We start from the raw sequence: 13,578 nt of genomic DNA on the forward strand, positions 1-13,578 counted from the left end.
GATGTGCGGTCCCGTGCGCATTGGGTCGGATTCGGGAGGTCGGACGGGCTGCACATAAGATTTGTTAAATCTTATGTGCAGCCCAAGGCGGGCAGGGGACGCAGCGTATAGTACGTGCGGTGGAGGGAGCCGAGCGGGGGACTGTAAGCAGGGAGCCGGGCTAGAGAGGCAGTGGGCGCACTATCCTGGGCGGGGGGGGGGGAATGCCGCAAATAGATACTTCCAGGCGGTGAACGCCGCAAGGGGATCAGACAGAGACCGGGTAGCGTAGGGGAAGCCGGGCACATAGAAATGAAGAGCTCTCAGCCAATCACTGACTGTTAATTCATTTCTATGTCCGCCCGCTGCTGCCCGGCTTCCCCTACACTACCCGGTCTCTGCTCTCTGGTCCCCTCGCGGAGTTCACCGCCTGGACCAGTGCGCCCACTGCCTCCCCTGCTTGCAGTCCCCCGCTCTGCATCTGGCTTCCTCCACCGCAGGTACTACAGGCTGCGTCCGCTGCCTGCTTGCAGCCCCCATGCCCTGCTCAGCTCCCGGCTCCCGCTGACAGCAGCTCCCTGGGGAGACTGCATGTGATAAATCGCATGCGATTTATCACATGCAAAACCTGGCACATCAAGTGCCAAATCGTATGTGACCCCCCCAGGGGAGTTGTCAGTAGATTAGGTCCGACTTGTCCTTCGGACAAGTCAGCCTAATGTATGGGGGCCTTTAAAGTTGAGCTAATGCAGTGGTTCCCAAACTTTTTTGAGTTACGGCACCCTAGGCCAAAACTTCTGACAATTTTTTTTTAATGTTACATTAATAAATTTGTGTTTATATGTCATCCTTAGGTTCAATTATCTGATGGGGACAGAATATTTGTAAATTATAATTGGAAGCCTAAGCGCTGGTTTTGCCAGTCACTTTGACCATAAATAATTTGAGTTGGTCCTGGACAACCAACCCAAGGCAACCCCAAGGCACACAGTTTGGGAGCCACTGGGCTAGTACTTTCTCCCCACTCAGTACTAAATCTGTCTGTACAACCTAAATCCTAACTTTAGTGAGGTTCAAAAGTGCATGTTCGGTACTTATTTCCTAGCACGGCGCCCATCTCATTGATTGTATGCCTTAAGTATAAGGTACTTAAGGCATACAATCAACGCGAAAGATGCGATTTTCTGTCAATCACCTGCTAATTTGCCGGTGACAGAGAAAATCGCGTTGATTGCGTCCATCGCGGCCCATTATAATGGGCCGCGATGCGACCGATGCGATCAACTTGATTTTCCCATAGAGAATAATGTTAAATTATTTTTCAAGTCAAAATCGGGTTGATCGCGTCGGTCGCGGCCCATTATAATGTGATTTTAGGTACTTGTGTATTTTGGCGGCGCCCATCGCATCGCATACCATAACACATACGATGGTATGTGATGCGACGCGATATCGTACGATAGTGCACGATGGCATACAATTTTGAAATTGTATGCCATTGTACATGGCATACGATGCCATGCGATGCGATGCGATTAAACATTGTATAAGCACCCTAATGGGTGCTTATACAATGTTAAGCACCCAAATGGGTGCTTACAATGTTAAATGCACCCCCACGCCACCCCCCACTATAAACGTGAACCCGAAGCGTGGCGAGCGCAGCGAGCCCGCGAGGGGCGGCGGTACGCGTCCTACGACCTTTTCATGCCCTACTATCCACGTCGGCGTGGAGTTGAGAATAGAATAGTGTGGCGAGCGCAGCGAGCCACCGAGCCCGAAGCGTGGCGAGCGCAGCGAGCCCCGCGAGGGGACGCGGATACCTTCACAGGTAAACGCGTCCCCTCGCGGGCTTCACAGGTGTCCGCGTCGCCACGGACACCTGTGAAGCCCGCGAGGGGACGCGTATAACTGTGAAGGTATCCGCGTCCCCTCGCGGGGCTCGCTGCGCTCGCCACGCTTCGGGCTCGGTGGCTCGCTGCGCTCGCCACACTATTCTATTCTCAACTCCACGCCGACGTGGATAGTGGGGGTATGAAAAGGTCGTAGGACGCGTACCGCCGCCCCTCGCGGGCTCGCTGCGCTCGCCACGCTTCGGGTTCACGTTTATAGTGGGGGGTGGCGTGGGGGTGCATTTAACATTGTAAGCACCCATTTGGGTGCTCAAAAGCACCCTTTAGGGTGCTTATACGATTTTTGGTCGTATAGGGGGTCAAAATCGCGTCGCATCGCATGCCATCGGGTGCATGGCATGCGATGCGATGCGATCTGTTCGTCGTACGACGGACATCGGGGGCGCCGCCAAAATACACAAGTACCTGATTTTACATAGGGGGCAATGGGAAATGGGCCAATATGGCCAATTTCTCATTGAGTATGGTTATAAAGTATGGTTAATTCCCCCCCATTGTTAACGCCACCCCACTATTGACATCAACCCGAAGCGTGGCGAGCGCAGCGAGCCCGCGAGGGGCGGCAGTAGGCGTCCTCCAACCTTTTCATACCCCCACTATCCACGTCGCCGTGGAGTTGATTTTATAAAGTGTGGCGAGCGCAGCAAGCCACCGAGCCCGAAGCGTGGCGAGCGGATGTGTATACCTGTGAAGTTATGCGCAGGCGCTCGCCACGCTTCAGGCTCGGTGGCTCGCTGCGCTCGCCACACTTTATAAAATCGACTCCACGCCGACGTGGATAGTGGGGGTATGAAAAGGTCGGAGGACGCGTACCGCTGCGCTCGCCACGCTTCGGGTTGGCGTCAATAGTGGGGTGGCGTTAACATTGGGGGGCATTTAAAACATGAGGGGGGTTTTCTATTAAAATGGGGAGTTTGGGGGTTTTTACATTGAAATCAATGTAAAATCAGGTCTCTGGAACCATTTTACATTGATTCCAATGTAAAAATCGGGTTGATCGTGTCGATCGCATCGCATGCGATTTGGTTGGCATGCTATGCGATCAACGCAATTTTTCCGACCCGTTCAATACAATCAAAATCGCGGGCGCCGTGCTAGGAAATAAGTACCGCATGTTCTTGTTAAATTTACTCCAAGCTCTAAATAAAGCCCATTGTGTCTAGTGTTGGAGCAAATGGAAAGTTATAAAATAGACAAAGTGCATGTGTGTTTTTAGTAAATTGTACAATGAACTTACTCCAACATGCCTCCCAACATACCTCCCAGCATGACCCAACGAAAGAAACACTTCTATTATCAATTTTCTAGTTCAAAACAGGTGATTGACAACTGAGGACAGGCTAAGAACAACTGATATATAAAGTTCAGATGGTTTGCTAACAGTGGCGTAACTATAGCGCCACAGACCACGTGGTAATGGGGAGGCACTGAGAAAGTGTGGGTGGTAGGGGTCTGTGGGGCTATTGTTACCCCCCTACCGTGTCTCTGGCCGGGATCTGTCGATTTAGTTGTCTGCGGTCTTGACTCTCCTCCTGGCTCCTGCTACTTCTGGGTTCTACGCTCGGCAAACTATCTAAAATAAAGTTACGTAACTCCATGCCAACGTGGATAGTTCATACCCCCACTATCCACATTGGCATGGAGTTGATTTTAGATAACATGGCGAGTGTAGCGAGCCACCGAGCTCGCAGCGTGGCCATGCTGGTGCCGTGAAACTACACAAGTACCGAAATATTTCATGTATTTAACCCTTTGAGTACAAAGTGATGTTTGTGACATGTAATGTTTACCTGATATAGGAAATATTGTCTTTTTTTTTTTTTACACAACATTTTTTATTTGAATTTATGTAACAAATCTGAGTGACGCTGGCATATTTTGCCCATCTCTCACAGAGATGTTGGCATTTTTAGCAGATATTTTACACTTCTCTCACAGAGATGTTGGCACTCAAAAGATAAACAGCTGTATAAAACCACACTTACAGTACACCAGGCAAACCTTATCAAGGTTGACTGGCAATTAGAAAATATATGTTTTACATTATGGATCTAAGCTGTTGTAAATTCCCTGGATAACCACTTCATTATTCTCCCAGACAACCTATGTGCATATTCACATGAATAAAAGAATAGAGATAATTATAATATTACAGTATGTGCCAAGAAAGTAATCCAACGGCAAAGATTCAACTATTCCAATTCCATCATATATCTTGTGCAAATATATGTAACTGCATTTGTCTATGGGACATGGGTTTGATTCTTTAGGTCATCATTAAAGAAGGTTGCTTGTGTCTAGGTCAACCCCAAAAGGTCGACCCAATAAAAAGGTCGACATGAAAATAGTCGATACAAAAAAAGGTTGACATGAGTTTTTTTCAGTTTTTTGGGTGTCAGTTTTTATCTTGTAGCTCGCTTCACTCTCTATGCTTTGGGCACTTTACCATTGCCAACAGCAGACCAAGTGGATAGTAAAGTTTTAAAAAAGATGGAAAAAATTTATGAAAATTCACATCGATGGTTTGCTGTGTTGACCATTATTAATATGGCCCTTTGACCATATCGACCTATTGCCCATTTAGACCGAATGCATTTCAGCCAATAGTAGTTGACCTATTTACTTTCCACCTAAAGTCTGGATAACATGCAACATTTAGTTAGTTTTGATTCTTAATTTTTGTAGATAGTTGTCCAAGGTTTCAGGTGAAATTTAATAGGATGAGAGATTCAGAAAGTGAGAGATTTGGTAAGAAATCTCCAGGTTTTTTTTAAAGCGGCAATCATTTACACCACAAAACTAGTTCGATTTGGAAGTGTAAATGATTGCCACTTTTAAAAACCTGGAGATTTCTTACCAAATCTCTCACTTTCTGAATCTCTCATGTCTGTTGAGTCGCATTGCATTTGTTAGCTATGTGATGTACTTCCTGACTGCTTGAGTCATACTCAAGTGTTACGATTAGTCACCTGAATGCACTGAAGATGGTATGACTGTCCTACTTAGTCATAAGGCCTTTTAAAGTCTAACATAGCTCAGAACTGACAATACTGTTCAATTTTAGATGAAGTTCCAAAAATTAATTTCACCTGATTGCATCAGATTTGTATGGAATCCAACTAGATCAGGGGAATCAGGATGGCTAAATCATTTGCAGACATTTAGCATTAGAAGTGGGGTGTCGTTTGCCTTAAATCTAAATTAAAGTGTAAAAATTAAAAATGTGTCTGTAGGTTTTCCACCCTCGCATCGCAATATAGTTTGCTCGAACTTGAGGCCTTTTAATAAACATTTATTGTCACCATAACACCAGCTACATACCATTCTTGCCCATTTTTCTGGAATGCACAGGAGACTTCCTAACTAAAAGTAGACAACCCTCCCATACCAGAGTAGATGGAAACCTTCTCACAATTGCATCTTTATCATTCCTCCCGCAGCGAGTTAAAGCGCCTCTCCCACCCAGATCACTTCCTCCTTGCATCTCCTGGAGGTCAACTTAAAAAAAATATTGGTAAATATGTATTAAACTTTATTTAGAATTCTGTATCATACAAGCACCGCTTACAGTATATGGTATGTGTTTTACAGACACATATTTCACAAATCATGTTCACATGAATGACAATATGGGAATGTTTGAATACCTCCTGGTAGTTCCACAGTTTACAACTCCCAAAATTTTTATTCAGGTTACATTTCCACAGTCAAAATGCCATAGGCTCTCAATCATGCTATTTAAAATGTAAACAGTTCCAGCCTAGAGTAAGCACAGGGGATCGCTAAAATACTTGGCAGTTACACCGTGGTCACAGAGCCGGAGAATAATTTTCCCTCTATTACTTGCTCCTGCCATTTACTGTCCTGCTCTGCCCCTACCCTCTATCCTCGCTGTTCAGGGATATTTGCAGAACTCATATGGTTCCCATATACTGTCAGTCTAGGCGTTTCCTGTTTGTTGTTGGATTTTTTTTTCCTGCCAGTCATGTATACAGAATGGAACATTTGCTGCCCTGTGTTTATAGGGATACAAGGCTAGATTAGTAAACATACACCTTTCCAAAGTAGAGAAGTCAGCATAACCCGTTTCTTTCCAGAAGTATTCCTTAAACATAACTTAGATACTTCCCTACAAAACCACAATCATAGTGCAATGTGATAGCAATTTAAAAGGCTTATGTTGTTGGCAGCAAAATACATGCAGTCAACTAAGACAGATCCACACGATCTTAAGAGATAATTACTATGCAGTATGACACAAAAATAATTTAGCAATTTTTTTTTAGATACATAAATCATCACATGCAAAATTCCTTCTCAATGTGATGATGTACAGCAATCTGAAAACAATAAGAAAATAATCCCACTGGTATCTGCATGGAAGTGAATGGGATTATTTAGCAGTATGCTCTTTATTTTATTCTTTGCAATGTCTCTCAATAAATTGCACTACGCTAAAAGTGTCACAGTATGTAAGGCAAGTCAATGAGATACGAGCATTCTTTAAACAATGAAAAATACATAAAATGTGAAAAAGTGTCCAGTTATTAAAAATGTTTTATTGGAGCAGTTAATCATTGTAATAATTAGCTAACATATAGGTACTTGTTTCCTAGCATGGCGCCCATCGCATGGCATTGCGTACCGTTATTAGTGCTGTGCGATGCGATCTCCATGTTAAATGCACAGGAGTTCTTGTACAATGAAATATCGCATAGGATCGCATGCCAGCAAATGGCATGCGATGCAATATTTCATTGTACAAGTACCCATGCCATGAGATGTGATGGGTGCTTACAATGAGATGTAACCCCCAGTATCCACGCCATTCCGAAGCGTGGCGAGTGCAGCGGTACGCATCCTCCGACCTTTTCATACCCCCACTATCCACGTCGGCGTGGAGTTGGTTTTAGATAGTGTGGTGAGTGCAGCGAGCCACCGAACCCAAAGCGTGGCGAGCGCAGTGAGCCCCGCGTGGGGACGCGGAATACGAGCCTGAAGCGTGGCAAGCGGATGCGGAATACATGTAAAGTAATCCGTGTCCCCGCACGGGGCTCGCTGCGCTCGCCACGCTTTGGGCTTGTATTACACGTCCCCTCGTGGGGCTTGCTGCGCTCGCCACACTATCTAAAATCAACTCCACGCTGACGTGGATAGTGGGGGTATTAAAAGGTCGGAGGATGCGTACCACTGCGCTCGCCAAGCTTCGGGTTGCCGTTGATAGTGGGGGTGGCATTGACACTGGGGGAGACACTAAATGATGGAATCACATTGTAAGCACCCATCTGTGTGCTTGTACAATTAAAAATCGCATTGCATCGCATCACATGCCGCAATATTGCGGGGGGGATGCGATGCGATGAGATGCCCTATGATGGAATCGTGGGTGCCGTGCTAGGAAACAAGTACCAACATATTTCAATTAAATAAACTAGTCTTTACTACATGTATTAAAAACACTTTACTACCATACTTTTACTACACATAGTGATGCCCTTTCCTGACGTGAAATGTGTTAATGAACAGCGGTGCCATTTAAACATTGTCCCTCAACAGATCTTTAACAAAATGTTCTTCTGTTTTTGCTTTCCGCCACATAATGAATTTATTTATTTACAGTTTCTTTAATAGTGCAGCAGATTCTGTTGCGCTTTACAATAGTAGACAGTGATAAAACAAACTGGGTAACAACAGACAGACTTGGAGGTAGGAGAGCCCTGCTGCAAGATTACAATCTCTAGGGATATAGGAGGGAGGACACCTACCACATACTTTACTAGGAGTAGCCACTCCACCCAACTTCTACCCTTCTGCCTAACTTATGCTCCTTTGCCACACTATAGTGATCTAAACATTTGAAACAGAAATCCAGGAGCACTGTTGGTCCAATGCAGCTATTTATACTTCATTGAATTAACTGCAGTATCTTTATTGGAAAATATTATGTAAATTGCTAGATATTATAACTTTAGTATTATTCCAGCTGCAATAGCTTTAGTTAAATGTTGACCAACCTGCTAAACTGGGGTAAATTCAATTACACAGCTTGTAACATAGGCCCTTATTCTGGTCGGTGCGGATATATCCGCGTGCGTTCGGGCCGCCAATGTTTTGTATCTGCGCATGTGCAGAGGCGTCTCTGCGCATTTGCGAGCGGGGCGTACGGCCAAATCCCGCATGATGTGTTAACACTCCGAACAGGGGGTGGAGAGGGGCGTGAAGGGCTATTTGGGCTCATTACCATATGCATATGCCCCGCGTTTCATGGGCGTTCCCATGAAACCGCTGGGCGTACGTATGGTAATGCGGCCGTGACGCACGTGTAGGGGGCGGACATATGACATCGCCGGATGTCAGCTGCCCGCCCAGATCCCTGCTTTTGCACTGAAAAATGTCAGTGTGGTCTGAGGTTGCGGGAGCTGGTGGAGCACTCGGTCCTGCATTCGATGGTCTGCGACCATCGAATGATGGGGGAGGTTCCCTTAGATGGAGGAGGCGTATTCCGTAAAAAATACACGTGCGGTCCGTTCGGCCAGCTTCTTACCGCGTACGGACGGAGTTGGCGATCCGTATGGAAGGCGGGGTTTCGCACGCACGGTCCTGGCCGCATAATCGGATCCGGCCGCACCGATCAGAATAAGGGCCATTGTGGGGTGTATTCAAAACGGCGTGTGCGGCTGCTAAAACAGTGAGGCTCACGGTTAAATGCAGCGGGCTCCCTTCATTAGCTTCGAGCCTTGCTGTTTGGGGGAATCATCGCCGTCCTATAAAGTGAGGATTCATCGGAACGTAGAATAGGGTGAGCTTATTTTTGGCGATCCCAGCCGTTTAACACCCTCATCGGCCGCACTGAATATGGCCCACTATCATAGTAATAAATAGTGAGTTTATAAAAGACATTAGTCCATCAAGTTCAACCTATAACTGATCTCCTGCGGTGTAAATGTCCAATCTAAGTTCACTATAGTCCATGATAATGAATGATTATACCCCTGGATACCATTTTCTGTAAAAAAATTTAAAAATATCAATTGAATCTGCTTGATATTCCATATCTTCTGCCCTTACTTTAAAGAAACTCTTCTTACACTGGGTGAGAAACTTCAGCGTAGTATAGGTTTCTTTACAGTAAGGGCACTTAAGATATAGGATACTTTGCCTGAGAAAATTGTGATAGCAGACTCAATCAATGCATTTAAAAAGTGTACAAAACATATAACCACAATTATGGAATGTCGATCTCTGCTCACATTTCCATAGACTACGTGCAGAAATCAGCCTCTGATGATGTCTTCCAGTTATACTGTATGTTCTTTTTATTGAATTGGAATTGTTCGATCAGAGCTATTTTGTGCCACTCCTTTCTACCGAAACCACTTACAGATCCAGTAGTGCCACAGCATTTGGACTTCCTTATGATTAGGAATTTGACTCATTCCAGTGTAAGCTAAAGGTGGGCCTTGCTTCCGTTCCTGTTAAATCCTGATGGATTTATAATAGGGTGACCGGTCGCAGACTGGAGGTCAAGAAATTGGCTCATAAATCGCAGAGATAAAATCGAAGACATTTATTAAAATCAGTCATTTATGAAGTCATCAATAATAGAAATTAACACATGTTGGTGAATTAAATCACATTTTTCAATGGTTGTCATAACTCATATTTTAAAATACATAGAAAGCATGTAAAAGACTTGTATTCCTCCAGCAAACGTAAGTTTGCTCTGGCCACATTTGTTAAACACAAGACTGATGTGGTTGGTCTGTAAGAAACATAATTTTACTTTTTAGCCACCATTGTTTAGTAATAAAAGCTACCATTTTTGCTACTCAGCCAACTGCCTCTCCTTTTAAACTAAAAGGAGAGGCAGTCCATTTACATTCTAATGCTGGCCACACATCAGACCAACTTTCCTCCAACCATCCACTTGGATGGAATAAAAATATGGTACTGGACGGGAGCAAAGGACAATCAGAAATGTGCTCACAAACCCAGGAAAATGGACAAAAACATTCAGTCACATTGTTTAAATCAAACTGGTTCAACTACAGTACCATGTCTGAGCGACAGTTTTTGTCCTTTTCCAGATTTTGGGAGCAAATTTCTGAAGTAAATATTACATTTGCTCCCATCCAGTACCATATTTTATTCCATCCAAGTAACTAGTTGGATGGTTGGAGGAAAGCTGGTCTGATGTGTATAACAATTTGGGGCTTCATAATCAAGTGGCAAACAAAAATGATGGCTTTTTAATCTAACTTGCTTTATAGATAACGTGGTTGAGATCAGTCTCTTTGTATTCACCTAATACAACACAAATTCCTTTTCTCTGGTCTGTTTGTTTAGGACTAGAAAAAAAGGCTCAACGTGGCCACATGTTTCTCTTAGGAGACTTCAATATGCTTTTAGAATTGAAGTCCTCTTCCCCTGGCAAATGCCCTACCCAGTATTACCCCCTCTGTAGTATTTCACTAATTTAAAACCTAACGTTACAAGAAAATTTAATTTTAGTTTGAGGGCAGATATATTAGTCCCGGGTTTATAATCTACATATTTAAAATCCCACAGGATTTTGATAAAAGCCAGCCAATTGTTCCTGGGGTTATGGATGGAGCGTGAGGATGGGCTCCATTCATTAGGACCATACGGGGTCTTCAGGACCTCTAGTCTAATGCTGTGTACACACGGTGAGATTTGGCATTCGATTTTGACTATATAGTCAAAATCGCATGCAGATTGTATGCAGATCTCATGCAGATCACACAGGTTTTTTACCTTGCGATCCCAATGTGCGCTCCCATGACAGCACAAATGGAAACCCAGACACGGCAGCAATGACTATATAGTGCAAATCTAATGCAGATTGTATGAATTGTATGTAGATAGTACAGAGTTAGCAAAGCTTGTATAGCACTCGAATCTTAAGTCGCATAGCAAGGGAATCTCACCGTGTGTACACACCATAAGCATAGGCGTGCGCACGGGGGGTGCCGGGGGTGCCCCCCCACGCGATTGCACGCAAAATGCGCAGCAGCACCGTTACCCGGCAGTGGTCAGGACAGCCTTACTTGCCTGCTGCCTGCCGCCGCCGATCTCAAGCCCGCCCCGCAGTACACACATAACACGGCGGGGGTGACTAAGTTGGAAGCACAGGCTGGAACGTGGGCTCCATTCAAGTTATCCCCCGGCCCGCCTATAAACATCACAAGCTAGCGTGACGTGATGACGTCACAGCGCACACGCATCCTCGAGTCCTGCCCGCGCTCCCGTCCTCGCTGCTGCCAGCCTGAGTCAGAGAGCAAGCCCAGCACTGCAGCAGGAGGCAGAGGGAGGCAGTGAAGTGAATGATATCCACGCTGAGCAGGAGCCAGCGTGAGTCGTGACCTGGCTGCCTGCAGTCACAGTGTTCCTCATAGGAGGAAGCAAGCTAGGTTAGGTTATTATTCATAGGAGAAAAATTAGCAATTAACCCCTTGAGTGGTGGGTTTTGCTGGGGCAGGACAAACCTACTAGGGCAGGTTTGTCCTGCCCCAGCAAAACCCACCACAGATATTAGGAAGCCGCTGCTCCCCCCCCCCCCTCTCTGCCCGTCCACTGTCCCCGTCCAGCACTTACAGTATGTGGGATAATATGTAATAGGCATTAAGACATGTGTGTGTGGCATATGATGTAATGGGCATTACAGCATTTTGCATACTATGTAATGGACATTACGGTGTTTGGTATAATTTGTAATAGGCATTACGGAGTGTAGCATAAAGTTTCATAGGCATTATGGATTGTGACCTAATTTGTAATGGGCATTGCGGAGTGTGGCATAATGTGTAATGGGCATTACGGATTGTGGCATAATGTGTAATGGGCATTATGCTGTAAATTTTTGATGCGCGCCTGTCCAAACTGTTTAGTTTGTATTGATGCCCAGTAGGCGGTGATAGACATGCCCAGTAGGCGGTGATAGACATGCCCAGTAGGCGGTGATAGACATGCCCGGTAGACGGTGATAGATATGCCCTTCCAATGGTGCACCCCCTAATAAAATGGGCTGTGCACGCCTATGACCATAAGACTGGGATAATTACAATATGCACCTAGGAAAGTATGAAAAAAGACTGTCAGGCTGGACATTCATTCTCACACTGCCTGGGGAAAGGGACTTTAGAATCTGCCTCTTGGTTCAAGTGAGCTATACTTGCTGAAACTTTCCAAGGTTTTTTTTTTTTTGATGATCATGAACATTTTCTGTCTAGTTTGTGCCGGACAGGCAAGGTGTTTATTTTAAAGTTTTATTTTTCTGCTTAATAAAATTGGCTGAAAATGTTGTTGCCGGATATGTATGGTGGAGAGCATATTTATTCACAATTTCCTATGTATGTCCTTTTTCTAATCTTATTGGGATCACTGTCCTGTTTTCTTCCAGATTCTGTCTGTTGTATTCCAAACTATCAGGGGTTTCAAGTCACCAACCAAAGCTGAAACACTATATACTGTCAGTATCTACATGTCAAATTGCTGCAGATTGGGAGAAAACTTCTACCTCCACGCTTCAGGCCATTCTGTATAGCATATATGACATATATACAAATTAAAATGTTGCTGCTTTCAGCCAATCAGGGCTGAGCTATGCGTCTCCATGGAGACGTATGGATGAGACTCCATTGAGACGCATAGAGCCAACCACGCTAACAGCCTCTATAGTGCACTATAGAAGCTGGGACTTGTGGTTCGCCACGTCCCAGCATGCGGAGGAGGCCTGCTGGTACTTGTAGTTCATCTGTATAAAGCAATTTTTGGTATGGATGATTTAACCAGGCCAGCGTCCACATCCCACAGACGCCAGTGACAGCCCCGGGCTTCAGCCCTGGACCGGTGAAGCCTGGGCGGGGGGACCTCTTTATTGGGGTGTCCCCACTCTCCCAGGTACCCCGTCCAAGGGTGACCAGCCACGGTGCTCATGGTATGGCCGGGGGACCTTATGTAAAAAGTGTCCCCCGGCTGTGGCATGACACCGCGGACTGTTGGAGCCCGGTGCTGGTTTAAAAATACGGGGGAACCCCAGATTTTTTGTGCCCCGTATATTTGGAACCAGGACCGGTCCAAGAGTCTGGGGATGGTTTCAGAAATACGGGGGACCCCTACGCTTTTTGGCCCCTGTATTTTTGGATCCAGGTCCGGCTCAGTGAGCCCGGGGCTGGTTATGCTCAGGAGGGGGACCTCACGCCATTTTATTTTCACATTTTTTAACACAAATTTGCACATTTTAATGACTAAATCGCACATTTTCATGACAAAAAATCACACATTATCAGACTTTTTTCCAGTGAATTCACATCTCTATTATTATTATTATAATTTTATTTAAAAGGTGCCACAAGTGTTTCACAGCGATGTACAAAGGAACAGTACAGGGAGACAAATGTGACAAATGTGTGATTTTGGAAAGTGACTAAAAATCTCATCCCAGTAAATATCACCCTAAATGGTATGTGTTTAATGTAATGCGTTAGGGTACTTGTATACCTTCATGGCTCCCATCGCATGCCATATGTAGTGGCATGCGACGCGATGCAATTTTTCCGAGGTTTTTATGTATTTGTTGTAAAAATCTCATGCCATCGCATCGCATGCGATGCCATGCGATGCGATGGCATGTGATTTTGATCACAAATGCATCCAAATGCATTTA

The 13,578-nt window shown here is 45.1% G+C and overlaps 1 protein-coding gene across 6 annotated transcripts in view; it reads left to right on the plus strand.

The window, feature by feature from the left end:
• Window positions 1–13,578, plus strand: part of DNM3 (dynamin 3) — a 359,404-nt gene that overhangs the window by 200,299 nt on the left and 145,527 nt on the right. The window lies entirely within an intron of this gene.

This window comes from Crinia signifera, chromosome 8 (genome assembly GCF_055691185.1).
Source record: "Crinia signifera chromosome 8, ASM5569118v1, whole genome shotgun sequence".
Taxonomy (NCBI): Eukaryota; Metazoa; Chordata; class Amphibia; order Anura; family Myobatrachidae; genus Crinia; species Crinia signifera.